This window comes from Montipora foliosa, chromosome 9 (assembly GCF_036669935.1).
Source record: "Montipora foliosa isolate CH-2021 chromosome 9, ASM3666993v2, whole genome shotgun sequence".
Taxonomy (NCBI): Eukaryota; Metazoa; Cnidaria; class Anthozoa; order Scleractinia; family Acroporidae; genus Montipora; species Montipora foliosa.
The window spans coordinates 44,651,076-44,668,575 of NC_090877.1; the positions used below are offsets into that span (position 1 = coordinate 44,651,076).

General features: G+C 40.6%; 1 long non-coding RNA gene and 1 pseudogene across 1 annotated transcript in view; one reads left to right on the forward strand and one right to left on the reverse strand.

Moving 5' to 3' along the window:
- Positions 1 to 999: 999 nt before the first annotated feature.
- LOC137969814 (D-alanine--D-alanine ligase-like) lies at positions 1,000 to 9,071 on the reverse strand (annotated as a pseudogene).
- A 907-nt stretch (positions 9,072 to 9,978) lies between these two features.
- The window catches only part of LOC137969683 (uncharacterized), a 28,722-nt gene continuing 21,200 nt past the window's right edge, over positions 9,979 to 17,500 (forward strand). The window contains exons 1-2 of the long non-coding RNA XR_011116707.1: positions 9,979 to 10,089; positions 10,852 to 10,932. This is a non-coding gene — a long non-coding RNA (uncharacterized lncRNA). The remainder of the gene's footprint in view (positions 10,090 to 10,851; positions 10,933 to 17,500) is intronic.

Below are 17,500 nucleotides of genomic sequence, written 5' to 3' on the forward strand. Positions count from 1 at the left end.
TTTCACTTCATTTATATGTAAATACTACAACTTCTACTCTCCAACTTTTCTTCTCCTTAAAATATGTTTTCTGTGTACCTATTACGAGTAATAAAACCATTAAAAATGGGGGTCACCGTGCTCGTTTCTTCGCAACACTATGATAATGAGTGGCAAAGGGCAATTTTGGCTTTAAAATAATCATTTCCGCGAATGGACTTGGGCGAGGTCCAAAACACAACTTCTTAACCGAGGGGAGTTATCATGATTGCTCTTAAAAGCTCTTGAACAGCAAAAGCGGCCTGTATTACCTCTCTTCAAATGGCCGGGGTGAAACGCCGCCATCTCCGAAGCCGCAATGTTACGCGCAGTATGAGATGCGCGGTGCAAAACAAGGAAAGGTTTTCAGCTGAGCGCGCGCGCGCGTAAGCCACACACGCATTCGTAAGCTGCTTGCGCCATGATTCAATGGTCAACCAGAAATAAACAATACTGCCACTTTCGCTCACCTTTCCTCCTAATTCCTATATACATGAAATACAAATAATCATCTCCTTTTCACGAAAACTACGAATTCTACACAAACGGTTTAATAGTCACTTGAATCCGTTTGTGTTGGCCTGTAGCTCCACTCGCGCGCAGACTCGAATGAGGGGGTGACGCAAGCGTAAATGCTGACCTTGGAACCCCCTAATTTTTCCCGATTTTGCAACTTTACTCGTTTATATCTCTGCTTTCGGACGGTAACTCTAGGTACGAGATTGGAAGCAAAAGAGCCTGGCACGCGTGAATCTTGTTACGCATTTCGACTACTCGGAAAGGATGGGATTTTGATTTTCTTCGAGGGCTAGCTCCAAGCCTTTTGGATGAATTTTCGAGAAAAAAAGTAGGAGAAGAAGCGTAAATCTTTCGGCCATTCTCCTGCGAAGTTTGAAAGCAGAGCAGTGCATTTTCTTTTGGGAAAAACGATTACACAAAAAGATTGTGTGGGTACCCTGTGGTTTTGACGACACGTAAGCATACAAATATGAACCCTTTATTCTCTATTCTTACTCAGAGACCGCTTCTACCAATTTAAATTTAACATTTTTCGCCCACATTGTACATAAAACGACATGGATTAGTCGCTATAGACTTTCGATAGCGCAAAGTCAGATCCTAACGTCCCTATTTTCAGAATGAAAAGGCTTAAACTGTTTTACCTTCTTAGGTCATTTTTTGCTTTCTATGATTATAGTAAACTTGTTAATGAGTAAAAATGCGATGAAATTCATCGGAGAATCTTGCACTGCTACAAATGTCTTTTAACCTTTGTGATTATTTCTCCTTAACAGAGCATTTTCAACCATTAAGTCGAACAAGCCCTCATCTGTAAAATGTGAATCTTTAGCAAGTATATTCAAAAGACTCTGTTTTCCAAAAGAACAAAACAGGTTACACTCTAAAAGATATGGGTTTCCGTGTCGGTCCACCCGGAAGTCAAACGTTCCAAAATCCTTGATATCCATGTCCACAAAAGCTTGACAACTGTATTTACGAATGCGATTGACGAGGTCTTCCTCCTTCGTTGGATCCACAACCACGATTCGGTTCTCGGAGACTTGCCTACAGACCGAATAAAGCAAATAGGATTGGTTGCGCGTTCAAAACAATACGAGTGGATTTGTTGGCTACGTTTGTGCGATAAACGGCTTTAATACTCACCAAGAGGAAGTCCTTTTTCGTTTATCGTTAACTTATAATCTGTGCTCCTTATGTCATCATGAGGTACTTTATACTCTATACACGACAAAGGAGTTAATTTTCCACTTTCCACAGATTCCACTACGGCGCCACGAATCTCTCGCCCTTAAGTGAACCTGAACAAATCCTAGGGATCAAGCAGTAAATACCGTCATTATAACTTTAATTCGGGGGGGGGGGGAAATTCGTATCCGATAAATATTAAATCTTGTTATTGTTGCTTGATTCGGTTTCTATGGCCGTTACATCTTGTTTTCTCAGTTTTGTGGGTGTGGTGGGTCTCGAAACTGGGCACTGAAGACGCCGGTTATAATTTACAATATGGAGCTAGAACTGGGTTAATAATACGTATTAAGAAGATCATAGAATGTTTTTTTTTTCAAGCAATGCACTCTGGTAGGTTTGCTTGTTGTCAAATCCTTCGCTACTCTTGCCAAGCGGAATTGGTAATAGTTGTGGTTGCTCTGGCAGCTTACCTTTCAACAATCACGCGATCCGAGTAGGTCAACGCATGATCGATAGCTTCGAGAAGAGATTTCTTATCCCTGGCCAGCCGTACTGCCGTGCTGTCCTCTCCACTGCTTGCTTTAACAACACAAGGAAACGTGATTTCTTCTAGCATTAAAGCATCTCCTGAGATCGAATTTTTAAAAAAGACATTTTGTTAACAAAGCTGGCTGTGCTTTTTTCTTCCTTCGCGCTTACCTACGCAGGTTCTATCGCTAAATTGATTGGATATTTTTCTATTACTTCAGTTCATGGTGAAATATTTGCTTGTTGAAGTGAGATTCGCGCAGTAAACGGAGACAATAGGGAGCCTTAGCAACGACGACGGCAACGGCAACGAGAACGTTGTCGTTAAATGTGAATTCGCGTTATTTTAATCGCTTCACGACTATTCCAGGCATCTTAACATGCAAAGGTGTGGCAAACCATCATGAACAAAACTAGTATGAACGGTGCTCAATTTAGGGGAGAAAACCAAAAACATTTTTCTTAAGCGCTGACGTTCTACCTAAAGCCTCAAATTTGGTCATTTCACGTTGTTGTTTTGCTGACGACGGCAAAGAAATAGACAAAAAAGAAGAGATGCACGTGCTGAGCGTGCAAAGCTATTACTTTTGCTCACTAAATATGCAAATTTGTGACGTTCTCGTTGCCGTCGCCCTCGTCGTTGCTAAAGCTCCCTAATGAGGCGCGTAAAGCCCTGGCCAAACGAGAACAAGAGTTGACGAGAGTTGAAACTTTTGAGAGTCGATGAGAGAGATCGAGAGTTGAGGAGAGTTTGTCTAGAGTTTCATGCTGCGAAAACCCTTTCTGACGTAAAGATGTATGATGACCAGCTAGCCGGTATATTCAGCTATCCTGACAGGTAAGATGAACTTTGGGCGCAAATAAGCTTCTGCATGTTTATTTCTGATGCTTATGTTTCTTAACAATGACTTCCTTATTGTGATCGTCTTTGGAGAAAACATCACAACACAACACTGGGAACTCCATGCCCTACTCTTTGCGTGTGGGTTATTTTACGTCCCACAGTGTTATGAACGTTGAAGGGTTGTGAGACGGGGCCTACGGTTCATCGTCCTTATCCAAGAAGACTAGAGAGTCTAACCATTTGCAGGTGTCATTACAAAGGCAGCACTTTCTCCTCCTCAAAGACCCTGAGTGTTGGTGCGGCCGGAGTCGAACCCACGACCTCCCGCATGGCAGCGATGCGCGATGGGGACGTTGTTTCAGGTGGCCTTGGGAGAGCTACACTCGATTGGAAGTTATACCAAACTTAAATTAATTAACATAATTAACTCCTTCTCGGACTAGAACAGATTTGCTTTTCGCCAGACAGGGACAACCTGAAATCTTGTTCATTCCTCGATGGTTCCTCCCAAGTTTAAACTCCTATCATATTGATAAAGAAAAATACTCAAGAAAGTACCTTTGTTATAAACAAATCCTTCTGCGCAAGGGATCTTTTTATTACCAAGCACGTTGGTGCGTGTTTTCAACTTGTCCATGGTGAAATATCGTGACTCTGTAGATCCGCCAATCAAAGGAATGTCCAAGACATCGAACAAAGACCTTTGTGAGGAAAAAACGTGCTCTCAGCAGTCTTGTGTTGCAGCGCATGCGTTAGTTCTTTTATTACACTACATTTGTTTCCTTTTAACGCTGTCGATGGTAAGTAGACTCTATGTACTTATTACAGGACAGACAGGAAAATATTTGGCCCGAGGTCATTGCGCATGGACCGAGCGCTATGACCCCGGGCCAAATATTTTCCTGTCCGGCGAGACCTAAATTCAGCCAGTAAGCATTTTATCATACGGGCTTTTTACACTATTCATGAAACTCAGAGGATGAAGTTTGGACAAAATAAGTAACAAACTGTTTGCATAGAAAATTTATCTAATATGTTGAAAATAACTTGGATGGTTAAAAGCGACGAAATCCGCTAAAGTGACATCGCACGGGGCAGTACGTGCTCCTAGCAGGCCCGTACGGGGATTTTCCTAATAGTTTTACCGTGGTTTTTGAGAAGCGGGGAAATCCAGAGTACCCGGAGAAAAACCTCTTGCGCTTCGCCAGCCCTGCTCTCTCATATATGCACGAAGTTTCGCTAGGAACAGACCCTTACTTTTATTGTGAGTTTAGTTTTTGCTCTATTAGCATCTCCCCATGCACTCGCATTTATATGAACGAATGAACCTCCAGACTTAGGCTGGATCCTCTAACCAATGAGGTAGTGGAGACTTTAGGGTAGGCAAATATCATCTCTGGTCATTGACTAGAATTGCACCATGCAGTCACATGCATGACTTCCATTGCGTGATTATTTATGAGACTGTAATGCAGTTTTACTCTGGCAAAGCCCACACAGAACCCTTACTCAACACAGAGTCTGTAGTAATTCCATGGTTAGAGCATCCAGAAATCAATTGACCATCCAAGTTACTTCACAAACCGTTCTGTTAAAGTTTCAATGATGCATGAAGAGATTTCTCCATTTTTATACACCTTATTCCAAAATGGCCGCCATATTAGTATTCTTTTCTTTCCTTGCAAATTGTCCCCTTTGGCTTCGCTTTCAACGCAAAATTCAAAATAATATTTAACCTTAAACGAGGCCAAAAATACTAATTTGCAATGATCGGCGGCCATTTTAGAATAAGTTGTATTGCCTCAGAGAAATGCATTTTTCAGCTAACACAGTGCGGGAAATTCAGTGCAGAGACTAACAAACCAAGCATGATTGGTCAATGATGCGAGAAACTCACAGATAGCCAATCAAAAGCGAGCCCTGCAATGTTTTTCGTCTTTGAAAAAAAATTTACTCTTGCTTACTTATTCATTCCAAATTGCACTCGAAGATAATGTGATTACCTAAATGAATTAACTCATTGCTGAAACATGTGAAGTACTATTCTCGGACACCACAAAAGTCAATCACACATTCATTTTAGAAGAGAGGAAATCACACATAAACGTCAGTCTTTGAGTTTAGAACAGAAAAAATCGGATCTGCTCATACCATGTCCTATTGGGTCGCACCTTAGAGCAAGAATACGAAAAAAATATGTCAGGCTATTGTGGGTGGATCATATCTTACCAGTATGCTGTCATTCCTTTGTAACATTCAAAATGCACCAGTGCCAAATCGGGTTTAATCACAAATTTGATGTGCTGAAGTGCTGCTGTGATTTCCGTGCTGTCGTCATTCGTGTCACTCTCTATCTGCTCTGGACTTTTAATCATTGTAACACCACTGAGATCATCCGCAAACGACCAAGATCCGTTCGGTCGAACGATAGCGTAAGTGAAGGAATATTTTCCACCACCCATGTCGGGAGAGAAGGCGCCAGCGTACATAACGCTCAAGTTGTAGCTGTAGTAATCCGTAGGGGATCCCAGAATATGTAAAATCTAATGTATAAAAGGCATACAAACTTCGGAAAAAGGTGGTAACACTAGTATCCATATGCCTTTGTTTTCCTGCTGAATAATCTTTTAAAATGCGGTTTTGATATGTTCCCCGTTTTGCGTTTTGATATTTCCCATTTTGATATTTCCCCGGTTTTAAACAAGTGTACTGTACTGCCATCACTTCGAACGGCGGGAAGTTACGTGTCTAGCTCTTAATGTCATGTTTAAAATGGCTGGTAAATGGTTAATAATAATGAGGTTAAATATCAATAGAGTTATTGCAGTAGATTTATGAATTAGAGTTAGAGTTAACGACTTCCAAAATCCTGAATTCAAGATTTTAGACTACCAAAATCTTGAATTCAGGATTTTGGAAACTGAACTCTAACTCTACGACATAACTATATGAAAATAACTCTAAGAATAGCTGTCCCCAATAAGAATGCTATTATAATAATAATCCATAGATTCCATGAGATGGCTCATTCAACTAATTGCTATCTTACAATTAATGTGAAAAAAATTTAAAAGAAAACAATTACAAAATGAAATTAAATAAGTAAAAAAACACGACGTCTCTCAATAACCTTTTAAAGGGTTTTTGAAAGCACCTTTTAAAAAATATGTAATTTTACTAAAACACTTTATAAAATCTTTAACCGGCCGCCGAACAATAGACTGTAATTTGATAGTGTTGTAATATTATTGTGTAAGGTGTTAAAAAGTTCTTAAGAAACGTCTTTAAAATTTCCCCCTGCTGAGGTGAAAGCAAGTTTAAGGTGAAATTTGACGCAAGGTTTTGGTTGGTGTGTCATATAACATAATTGAGGTGATGAACATGCCGCTCCTCCATTCCAAGTAACATCGAAGAAATTCCGTTTCTTTGTGGCGCCTTTCACAAAATGCGGACTATTTTGTTCGAATATCAATAACAGTTTCGTTTTCCGTTGTCGTAAAATGTTCCTGTGAGACCGATCAAAAGGTCAAATCCCGCATTGTGATTGGCGCATTTCAATCGACTTTGGCAATTTCTTTGTTGAACAGTCCGCTGACTGCAAATTAATATGACTGGCGGCATTCTCTTATTCAAACTGCAATTACATTCTGTACACTCAATGAATTAATCAAATTTATTTGAACATTTAAGCACCAAGGAGCTCGAAGAAGCCTTACCTTAAGAAGTTCCATTTTTTACAGCAAGCTTCTAACCTGAAAAAGAAACTAACACCGTTACAGTGGATTTTTGGGAGGCCGTGTGGTCCACGATCCAGCTGCGACCGCTGTCTGCATTTGTGTTCGCTAATCCCCAGTATGCGGAGGTTGGATTACTGGGACAAATCATCTCAGGAGAACCAACCTCGTCCCCAGGGCGCTTTTCCCTGGCTTTGGGAAAAGTGCCCTGGGACGAGGTTGCAGGAGAACCTTCCACGAGACACAGAGGGTTATTTGCCGAGAATCGAGTTGATTTCTCCCTTTCGATTCTCTGCAAATTCATTTTAAAACCAAATGTCTCTCGTTCACTCTTCCCAAGAGTATTGCTGACAACATGCAGGATGAGTGACTTAAGGAAAGCTTATTAATGCGCGCCATTCGGAAGGACCTGCTTGCTAGCGCAATAGCTCACTTTCGATATTTTAAAATTCAGTTCTAAACAAAAGGCATCATCTCGAGGCTCTGGGGAGTAAATATAAGAGCCTCGAGATGATGCCTTTTGTTTTGCCTCGCCTCGACCCAAGCCCCCTCTCGCTTTTCACACGCAGTTCTTTTCGTTTTCTCGACTATCTGGGAGCTTGGAACAGGCTAGACCCTGAGTGTTGGTCAGGCCTCCCGCGTGACATCTCGATGCACAACCAACTGAGCCACCGGTGAGCGGTGACCCTGGCAAACAATCGATGATCTGCTTTTCAGGGACACCCAACCGAACGTTTCGTTAAATTATCAGTTCGGAAGGGCTTTAATCACCTAGGATTTTCTTTTGGGAATTTTCACATCGAACTTTCGTGATCTGAAAAAGTTAAGACCTGTTTCTTTCGAGATTGATAAAAATGTCTTCTGAGTACCGAAAAAAGGCCAGCTAGGAGCTTTATTTCGGAAAGGATACAATACCTAAGATTTTCGTGAAGTATACAAAAATGTCCTAGTAAATTCGAAAAGCTTTAAGTTCCCCCAGGTTAACCGAACAGATAAAAAAATTTTTAGCGCAGCCCAAATTGAACCTATAATTTAAAGCTTTAAAAACACTCCGAAGAGCTTATAACAGCATTTAAAAGCACATGAGAGAAAACCGTCGCTGGGTGCCTCTGGCTTTCGGGCCACCATTGAGTCGCCTTTATGTTCACTAGCTGATACAAATCTACCAGCTGTACACCAGACAGTAACCTTTTGCCGCGATCCACCACTGTCTCCAGGATATTTGCTGCTCAAAATAATTTATTCGTATTTTTGCATTTTAAACCCGAATTATTATATTATGTAATCCTTAATTTTCAAATAGTACTCGATCTATAAACTCTGTTAGTAAAATTATCGTAATCTGCGTTTATATTTTCTGTTTGTATAATGGTTTACTGCCCAGCAACATGGTAGTTATTACAATCTGAAACTTCTGGCTGACTGGACGAAATATAAGTATTACATAATGAAGTTATCGAAGGGCCAATACACCAACGCTCGACCACAGTACCAAGACACGAACTCCTTTAGTAACAAACAATCGGCTGTCCAAAAGGCGAAAAAACCCTAATAATACTTCATTTGTTTATCAACGGGCGCATTTACAAAATGTAAATATAAACGAAACAAGAGTCTAATTAATTAAGACCAGAAAACAGTTTCTCCAGCCCGGGCATGTAACGTTGGAAAGCACTCATTTCTACATACATTTCTCGTATAGATCATTACGTAAGTTCATAGTTTTCATTCGTCATTTTCTCGCTTTAAGCCTGTACTTGTTCTTAAAAGTTTAGTCAGTGTGCGCCTTGTTAAGTAGTTTTTTTTTTTTTAATCCTGTTCCAAAGAGTTTGTTCGTTTGGCCGTTGGTCTTTAGTACGTCGTCGACCAAGCACTAAACTGGATAGTTCGTCCAGACGCATTATGCATCTTGTGCCGATCTTTTTACTTTTACTACTTTTTACGAATTTAACAGACGCAGAGAAAGAGTTTGCCAAAGTTCGTTCCAGACGGATTATGCGTCTTACATAGCTCGTCCCGTATTTAACACGGATAACATGAATGACACGTAATTACGTAATTCGTTTTGAAAAGGGCTAAGAGAACGAGGGTAAACTCACCGTAAATTCTGAGTGATGCAATGCAAAGCTGAGCGGCCAGTTTAGAGCTCCAAACCCTGAGACTCCCGGTTGCAAGAATGGGGCAGGTAAGTGACAAGGAAGGTCAATCACAGATCAATTATAAGATCGAATAGATTATTCTTAGCTCTTTCTTGGTTATGTAATATTAGAAAACAGTCCTAAGAAAATACGCGCGGTGATTGGTTAAAAATCGTGTTTCTATAACACGATGGAGACACAGAACTAGCACGAGCTGTTGACGTTACGGAAGTGATGGCGTAAGCAAAGATAATTTACATTTTGATAATTAGAGTTAACAAGTTGTTTTCCTTTTTCTCGTCGCGTTGTTTTCTAAAAGAAATAGAAAACATGTACTCGGTGTTTCTATCGAGTTATAGAAACACCATCGTGAAAGTTTGGGAGAACTCGAAAAAGCTGTGGAAACACTCTCCTGCGGCTCGTGCATGTTCTCACAGCATTTCTCGTTCTCCCAAACCTTCCCTCGTGTTTCTATTTAAACAATAGAGTGTTTCTGTCGAGGAACTATCGGCTGATAGTTGCCCCGCGGAAATTTGATGTTCTTAAAACAAATATTTGCCCGAGAAGCGAAGCTTCAAGGGCAAATATGCTAGTTTTAAGAACATCAAATTTCCAAGGGGCAACTATCAGACCGATAGTTCCGAGACATAAACACTCTATTGTCTTTATTGTTCACTACTAACTTTTCTTCCGCGCGCCAGCTCAAAAATCATGTTGAATTATTTTCAACTTTATTAGACGAAAGCCGTATCAGCCAATGTAAAATTTGAAAAAGAAAACAAACAAAAACGCTCTTAATACAATTTCGATTGTTTATTTTCCATAAGGCCGCTTGTTTACAGAGGTATTTTCACGGACGAGTACTATCCATCCGGGTATTTTCCGCGAACGGGCACTATGGGCTGATAGTGTCTCTCCGCGGACGAACACTATCGCATCACGTGATCGAATTAAACCAATAAGAATCGGAGAAAATTTAGTGGTGAACTATAAAACTTGATAGAAACACGGTACATGTTTTCTACTTCTTAAATAAAATGCAAATGGTTTTGTTACCGTGAAAGCAAGCTAGTTACCAAGCATCTGAAAGAAACCATGAAAAGCCGGATGACGAAAGGTGTGTCCCTTTTTGTTTGTGTTAATTACGGTCTTTTGTTTTGTAGCAGGAACTCGTTAGTTGTAGTGACGATTAAGCGCAATCATGACAATTGTTAATTTACGTTATTCTAGTTAATAGTCATTAGAATTTTTGTACAGTCTTGTACAGTCGTGTGAATCACAACAGAGCCGTTTATACGAGAGAATAGAAGCCGCGGCTTACATAAGACGCAAACACCCCGTACAAATGGTACAAGATCTACGTTCACGGCTTTCTCAAGCCGCGGCTTATCTTAGCCTGGGAGTTTATACTCGTATAAATACTTCCTTTCGCGTGTTATGCACGCCGCGGCCAGAGTAAGCCGCGTCTTATTTTCTCTCGTGTAAACAGCCCCTATTGTATAGTTCCAAGTATACTCTGAATTCCACCTTCCACCGTCAGAGATTCGTTTTTTGGGGGAAACCAACCATATAAAATTATGCGAAGAATATGTTGAATTTTTGACGTATATGTTATAATGGCCATATACTCTTAGATGATTAGATAATTATGCAAAGTTTCTTCAGTCTGTCTATTATGTAATGGCCCAACGTGTATTGTGAGGTTTTATTTTGTCTTTATTATGTCGTTTCTAGTAAGTTTAGTGCCATGTTCGCCATTACATTGTGCACACGCCTCGATTAGCATTGCTACACGCATATAGTGTTCATTGTAAACTTTAACTGTAATTTTTGACAATATACTTGAACTTGAACTTGAAGATGATTTCCAATTGATTAGGAACAGTAAACGGCGAACTCAAAATCCTTCAAAATCGCTCAAAAACCGCTTCTGAGGCAAAAGGACGACGATATACCGCAGGTAAGGTAATTCAACGTTCACTTAACATTGATTGATTTACATATTTAGCGATATATCGTTATAGGTGAAGCAAACGGTAAATCCAGCACACTTACTATAAAATAACGATCGGTTACACACACACATTTTGTGGGCCCCCTGTGTTCCAACTTGCATGGATTTTTTGCCCGAACCAGGCGAAGGAGAGCGGAAACTGGAACCTAACCTTACAGTAAACCACGTGACAGATTCTCCGTTCCTTAGTCGATGGCATGGTGTGGCTTTCACAGTTCGTGTAAGCCACACAAAAACGCTTCTCAACTAACCTGTAACTTCGTCGACGAGATTTCGTTTCGGCATTTGGGCATAGGTAGGTTTGCTGAACTTGTCCATGTAAAAGACACGGAAATAGAGAAGGAACCCGGAACAGAAAAAGATGGTGGACTCATTAATTGCAACCTGGAGAGCAAAGTACCAATTACTCAACATCCTTCCCGGACGATTTTGAAAATTCAAGATCTTGCCGGCAAGATCTTGAAATTTGAACGTCTTGCTGACAAGATCACGCAAAATTGTAATTTTCATTTCATCAAACAAACAAGAAAAGGAGCATCGCTCTTAAAAGATCGATTCACAGTATACTGAAATTATTGTACCAACAAAGCTTTAAAAGGATCTCTTGCAAATTCATAGAAACATGGGAGTAGTTGTATGGGCTTATTCAGACCAGATATGACAGGTAGTCGTCAAATGACGTCATCAATCGGAAGGACAAAAGAAGGGGCGTGCATAATTAGGAGCAGGTTTGAACACTTAACCCTAGATCCTCGTGAAACAACCCGTGCATCCCATATCGCATAAATTAGAGTTAGGCTAATGAGATGCAAGCCACGTACGATACACGAGGGTTTCTTTATAGAGAAAGTAAAGCTTGTTTGTCACTAGGGAAGCAAGCACAAGTCAAAGCGTAAGAGCGCTTATTTCACCATCACGGGGTTGACGCAAACATACGGCACAAGGATCAAAATTTTTCCTTTTCCTTGTGGTTGAGCTTATGCTTGCACGGTGCTTACGTCGCTAAAGAGAACCAGGCTTAAGATAGATGTGTACAAAAATTTGGTTTTATCAACGGAGTTGATAATGTAAATTGGCCACCGTACAGAGATTCTAAAAGCTGACGTTTCGAGCGTTAGCCCTTCGTCAGAGCGATTCGCTCTGACGAAGGGCTAACGCTCGAAACCAATGAGGAACCACTGACGTCAGTATTCATTAACTGATAAACAGGACCAAAAAACTGGTATGATGGGTAGACTTAACTGATTAGAGTGTAATGTGAAGTGCTACGTTTCTACCCCACATGAACCATGTGAGCGTTAGCCCTACTAATGGAAATGGTCGCGGGAACTGAAGATTTTAAAGTCACGGGTATCCTGTCAATAAACATATTCAAAATGGCGCATGACTGCAATAATCTTCCGGCCTTGGGGTCACGCACGTACACGAGGGGTAACAGCCCTATCGTTTTGAAGCTTATCAAACAGAATTTTAAAATTCAGTCACAATGAAGGCACACACAAACACACGCCTGGATAAGTCCAAGAACGCTTTGTTCTTTATTACACGAAATTTGCATAGAGCCGATCGAAGCGTGAAGGAGGAGGAGATATATAGACCAAGAAGTTGTTTCGTGTGGAAAAGAGCATTCTCAAGTCTTTCACGCCTTTTGAACAAATGTCAACTCCTTTCTATTGTTACACCATTTCTTTAAGGAAAGTTTTTCAACCTCGCCCTCGAACGAAGCACGGATAAATTCAATCTTTCTTCGCAAGAATACACAAAGCCATCAGCCTCAGTGCACAGACACAAAGAAAGCCTATACTCAACAGATTTGAATAGCGCCTTTTCGGAAAAAGCTTGAAAAAAATGAGCAGCAATGGTTCTAAAATTTCGAATCGCTACGGACCATTTGTTTTAAAGCGAGACAGGAGTATTTTGAATCTAGTTTAGGTTTTCTTAATGTGGATTTTGAAAATCATTTGAGACCGTTGTAGTGTGAAAGAGGAATATTGAGTTAGTTTGACACAGTGAGCAAACAACATACATTTCAATGAGGGCGTAGTTTCTAAAGAAACTGTGGTGCTGCGTCGGTGGGGAAGTAGTATACAAAAATTTGGTTTTATCAACGGATTTGATAATGTAAATTGGCCACCGTACAGAGATTCTAAAAGCTGACGTTGCGAGCGTTAGCCCTTCGTCAGAGCGAATCGAGGGATTATGGGTTACGTGTAGTTTTTATAGTATAGAAGGAGCTACGCTATTGGTGGTACCATGACAACGTGAAAAATAGGAATATATTAGTTAAATGAAAAGCGTTCGTTAATACCGTGAGGATTAAGGGTGGCGATTTGAAAGATGAATTTTTGTTCCAGATTCTTGCGGCTTTCCGTCGTACCTAGATGTAGGGAAAGGCCGCAGGTAGCCATGTGTTTTTTGGAGTGGTTAGGCTGATTAAAATGGCGAGCGACTGGCTTGGATGCATCCTTGTCATTCTTCTCAACATCGCGAAGGTGTTCGCGGAATCGGTCACCTAGTCGTCTACCTGTCTCACCAATGTATAATTTATTACATAACGTACAGGTTATGCAATAAATGACATTTGCGGAGGTACATGTGAAACGATCGGTGATCGTAACAGATCGCTTAGGTCCCGATATCTTGCTAGTGTTAACAATGAAAAGACAACTTTTGCATCGCGAGCGCGCGCATTTGAAAGTGCCGGGTTGCTCGTTAGTTTTGAGCGCGCTTCTAACTAAAAAGTTGCCTACATTTTTGTCGCGTTTGAATGAAATAAGTGGAGGTTGTGAGAAGATTCTACCAGTCTCGGGATCATTTTGGAGTAATTTAAAATTACTAAGAATGAAGGGCGAATGGAATTCTGTCATTCTTATCTTTTTGTGACGTTTGTAGTGATGACTGTCGATGAAATTGTTGGGCGCGATGATGGCCCGCTTTGACCACAGAGACAGGATAGCCACGTTTTTCGAAGAACTGGCACATCTCCTCTGATTTGCTGGAAAAATCGGAGTCATCACTACATAGACGTCGAAGTCTAAGAAATTGAGAATAAGGGATGGAGTTCTTGACATGTGACGGATGTGACGATGAATACAACAAATAACTGTGAGAATCAGTAGGTTTGTAGTGCACACTAGTACATAGCACGTTGCCTCTAATAGAAACTTTGATATCTAGAAAAGCCAATGAAGTTTCCGAAATCTCCCAGGTATATTTAAGAGCCGGATGAAAAGAGTTGACGGAGGTTATAAATTGATCGAGTTCTTCTCTGCTGGATGAAATAGCGCCGATGCAGTCGTCGATGTAGCGGCCGTAGAGTTCAGGTTTGGGGCCGTTGTACTGATTAAAAAAATGGTGTTCAACATATCCCACAAAAAGATTAGCATAGCTAGGTCCCATTCTTGTGCCCATCGCTACACCATTAATTTGTTTGCAATAGTTGCCGGCGAATGAACCATGGACATTACATCTCTATACACAGTCATTCCTAATAGCGAAGGTCTTCAAGCACTTAAACACTTTTTCGATCAAAGCACTGTCAAAGAACCTAGCTCCGAAACGCTCCTCCGCCTTTCCGAACTAGTTTTAACGCTTAACTGTTTTTCATTCGCCGGCAACTATAGGTGACCGATTCCGCGAACACCTTCGCGATGTTGAGAAGAATGACAAGGATGCATCCAAGCCAGTCGCTCGCCATTTTAATCTGCCTAACCACTCCAAAAAACACATGGCTACCTGCGGCCTTTCCCTACATCTAGGTACGACGGAAAGCCGCAAGAATCTGGAACAAAAATTCATCTTTCAAATCGGCACCCTTAATCCTCACGGTATTAACGAACGCTTTTCATTTAACTAATATATTCCTATTTTTCACGTTGCCATGGTACCACCAATAGCGTACCTCCTACTCTACTATAAAAACTACACGTAACCCATAATCCCTCGATTCGCTCTGACGAAGGGCTAACGCTCGAAACGTCAGCTTTTAGAATCTCTGTACGGTGGCCAATTTACATTATCAACTCCGTTGATAAAACCAAATTTTTGTAACATACATTTCAAACGCTTTATCAAAAGAAAAAAAGACACTAATGACAAGTTGATGTAAACGCTTGTTCTTCGACCATCAAAGCTTAATTAGAAATGCGTTACCTCACAATGTTTATTGCAAGTTGATAGTTTAGCATAGTGTGCCTGCTTCGAAGCGAAAGGCAGCAGATAAGAATTTGTTATATTTGCGAGAAATAGTTCTCTTAATTAAAAAACAAACACCGCGTCGTAACTTTAATAAAAACAATAGGCAAGCATTGCGTACGTGTGGTAGTGCAATAACACAGCGCTGTATAATTGTCAACTGAGCTGCGTTTTGTCTTCCAGGAGATTCAAGTTGTCTTTGCGTAATATGTAGCTCTAATAGTACACGATATTGTTTTGGTACCGTATATCATTATAGTGCCATGGTAGATGTCTTAGGTAAATAGCCCCCTGAGAAGACATGTGTTTACTAGTAAAATACTAAATCCCAGAAAGATTGAAGAAAAAAGAAAATCGAGAAACATTGGCTTGGAGGCTAACATGTTGATTATTTTCAAGTTCCCTTGCAACTTCTTTTTCACCGCAAGTTTGAGCGTGCACTCTGAGGGTAAGACAAAAAGTTCACTGAAATTAAGCCCTGTTGGGATGGGGTTAGTTTTTGGATGGGTGACGTCAAAAGTTAGGACTTGCCGTGAGAAACAAAGGATCAAAAATTCTATTTTAACGCTCAAAAATGCGAACTAAGCAAGGTACAGGTTTTGTTAGCCTGCTTTATGCAAAAAAAATACTGATGCAAAAGTAAATAAATATTTTAGGAAGAGAAGAAGAAGTTTTCAGGAAGTATAGATCGAGGATAAAATATTTTTCCATCAGCAACAAAATTTGCGACATGAAAACAACTTAAATTTTGAACCCAAAATATAAGAAGTTACCATCAGCGAAAAAAATTCTGGGAGATTTTTGCTACGTTCAATTTTTCTATTGTACCTTTGGCGGCACAAGTAAATTACAACATCGAAAGTGACATCGAATTCAGCGGGCGCCGTGATCAAGTTACCTCGCATGTTTACTCTCGAAACAAAGGATACATCTGTGTCAAAATGATGGCAAGACACCGGACTTTGTTTTTGTTAGTCTGGTTGTTTTTCTTTCAAGTGTTTTAAAGATTGACAAGAAATGAGTGAATTCAACACAAAGATCGCAATAGCCCACCTCTTGAGGTTGACCATTGTTTCTGCCAAGTCAAAAATTCACTCTCCTAGACAAGGTTATTTATCACCAGTTGATTCCACCGTTTTGGAAATAGCAGCTGTTTATTATTCATTAGCGTCACAAATTCATGCCGATTTGGGAGCTCATTTTGTTGAAACTCAAGCTCGCTTCAACCAGACCTGTTTATGCTCGTGAGTTATGCACGCGCCACGGGCCTATTTGCCACCACGGACTTAAAACACTCACTCTTACAAACCCGGTGACATATTGTGTAGTGCACTTATACGGAATTATTCGACTTATAAAGTGCACTACCACAAAAACCGATTTTTTGAAAGCGGAACGACGCACCACGTGCATGCACTGTTTCAATGCTTTTACAACGAAAATAAATCACAATCATCTAAGTGTTTACGTTGCCATTGAGTGATTGATTAACCGTCAAAAATAACAGCATCCAATCAGAAAGAGGCAATCAGCAGGACAGCGACAATCAGCATCACTTCTGAGGCAAAAGAGCCTGGCACGGGTGAATCTTGTTACGCATTTTGACCCTTTGGAAGGTATGGGATTTTGATTTTCTTCGAGGGCTAGCTCCAAGCCTTTTGGATGAATTTTCGAGAAAAGAAGTGCGAGAAGAAGCGTGAATCTTTCGGATTCCCGCCGTTTTCGGATTCCCGCCGGCGGATCCCCGCCGCTGGATCCCTTTAAAAATTACTTTCCACTCTTGTCCTTCTATTAAGAGGTACTGTAAACAGCGATCTCGAAATCTTCAAAATCGCTCAAAATACCACTTCGGAGAGAAAAGAACGACAGTACACCGCAGGTAAGGTAATACCACAGGCTCCCCAAGCTGAAAATAGGTGGTGTATGCGACAGCTTGTGTATATAGAGAATTCTATGGGAAAATCACCGATCTTAAAAAAATTGTGTAAATAACTATCTCATTTGAAATAAAGTTTTCCTACCTCAAATGTGTGACGAACTTGTCTCTTGTGCCGAGTTTAGAGCCATTCTGACGACGTTTAGTGAAGTTATCCGGAAACGGTTACTAAAATAATAGGAAGGCCGACCACTCCATCCATCGCTGGCCAGACCTCACTCCACAAATCGTTTTCTCCTCAACAGGAAAAGTCCCGAATCGCAATAAAAACAACAGTTCCATAAAGCCCAATAAATTTTACTCCAAATACGTGTGTTTCGACGGCCGAAAGACCCGTGACGAAAGAAAACTTTGCCTTAAAATTCACCTCTTCAGCTTTCCTCA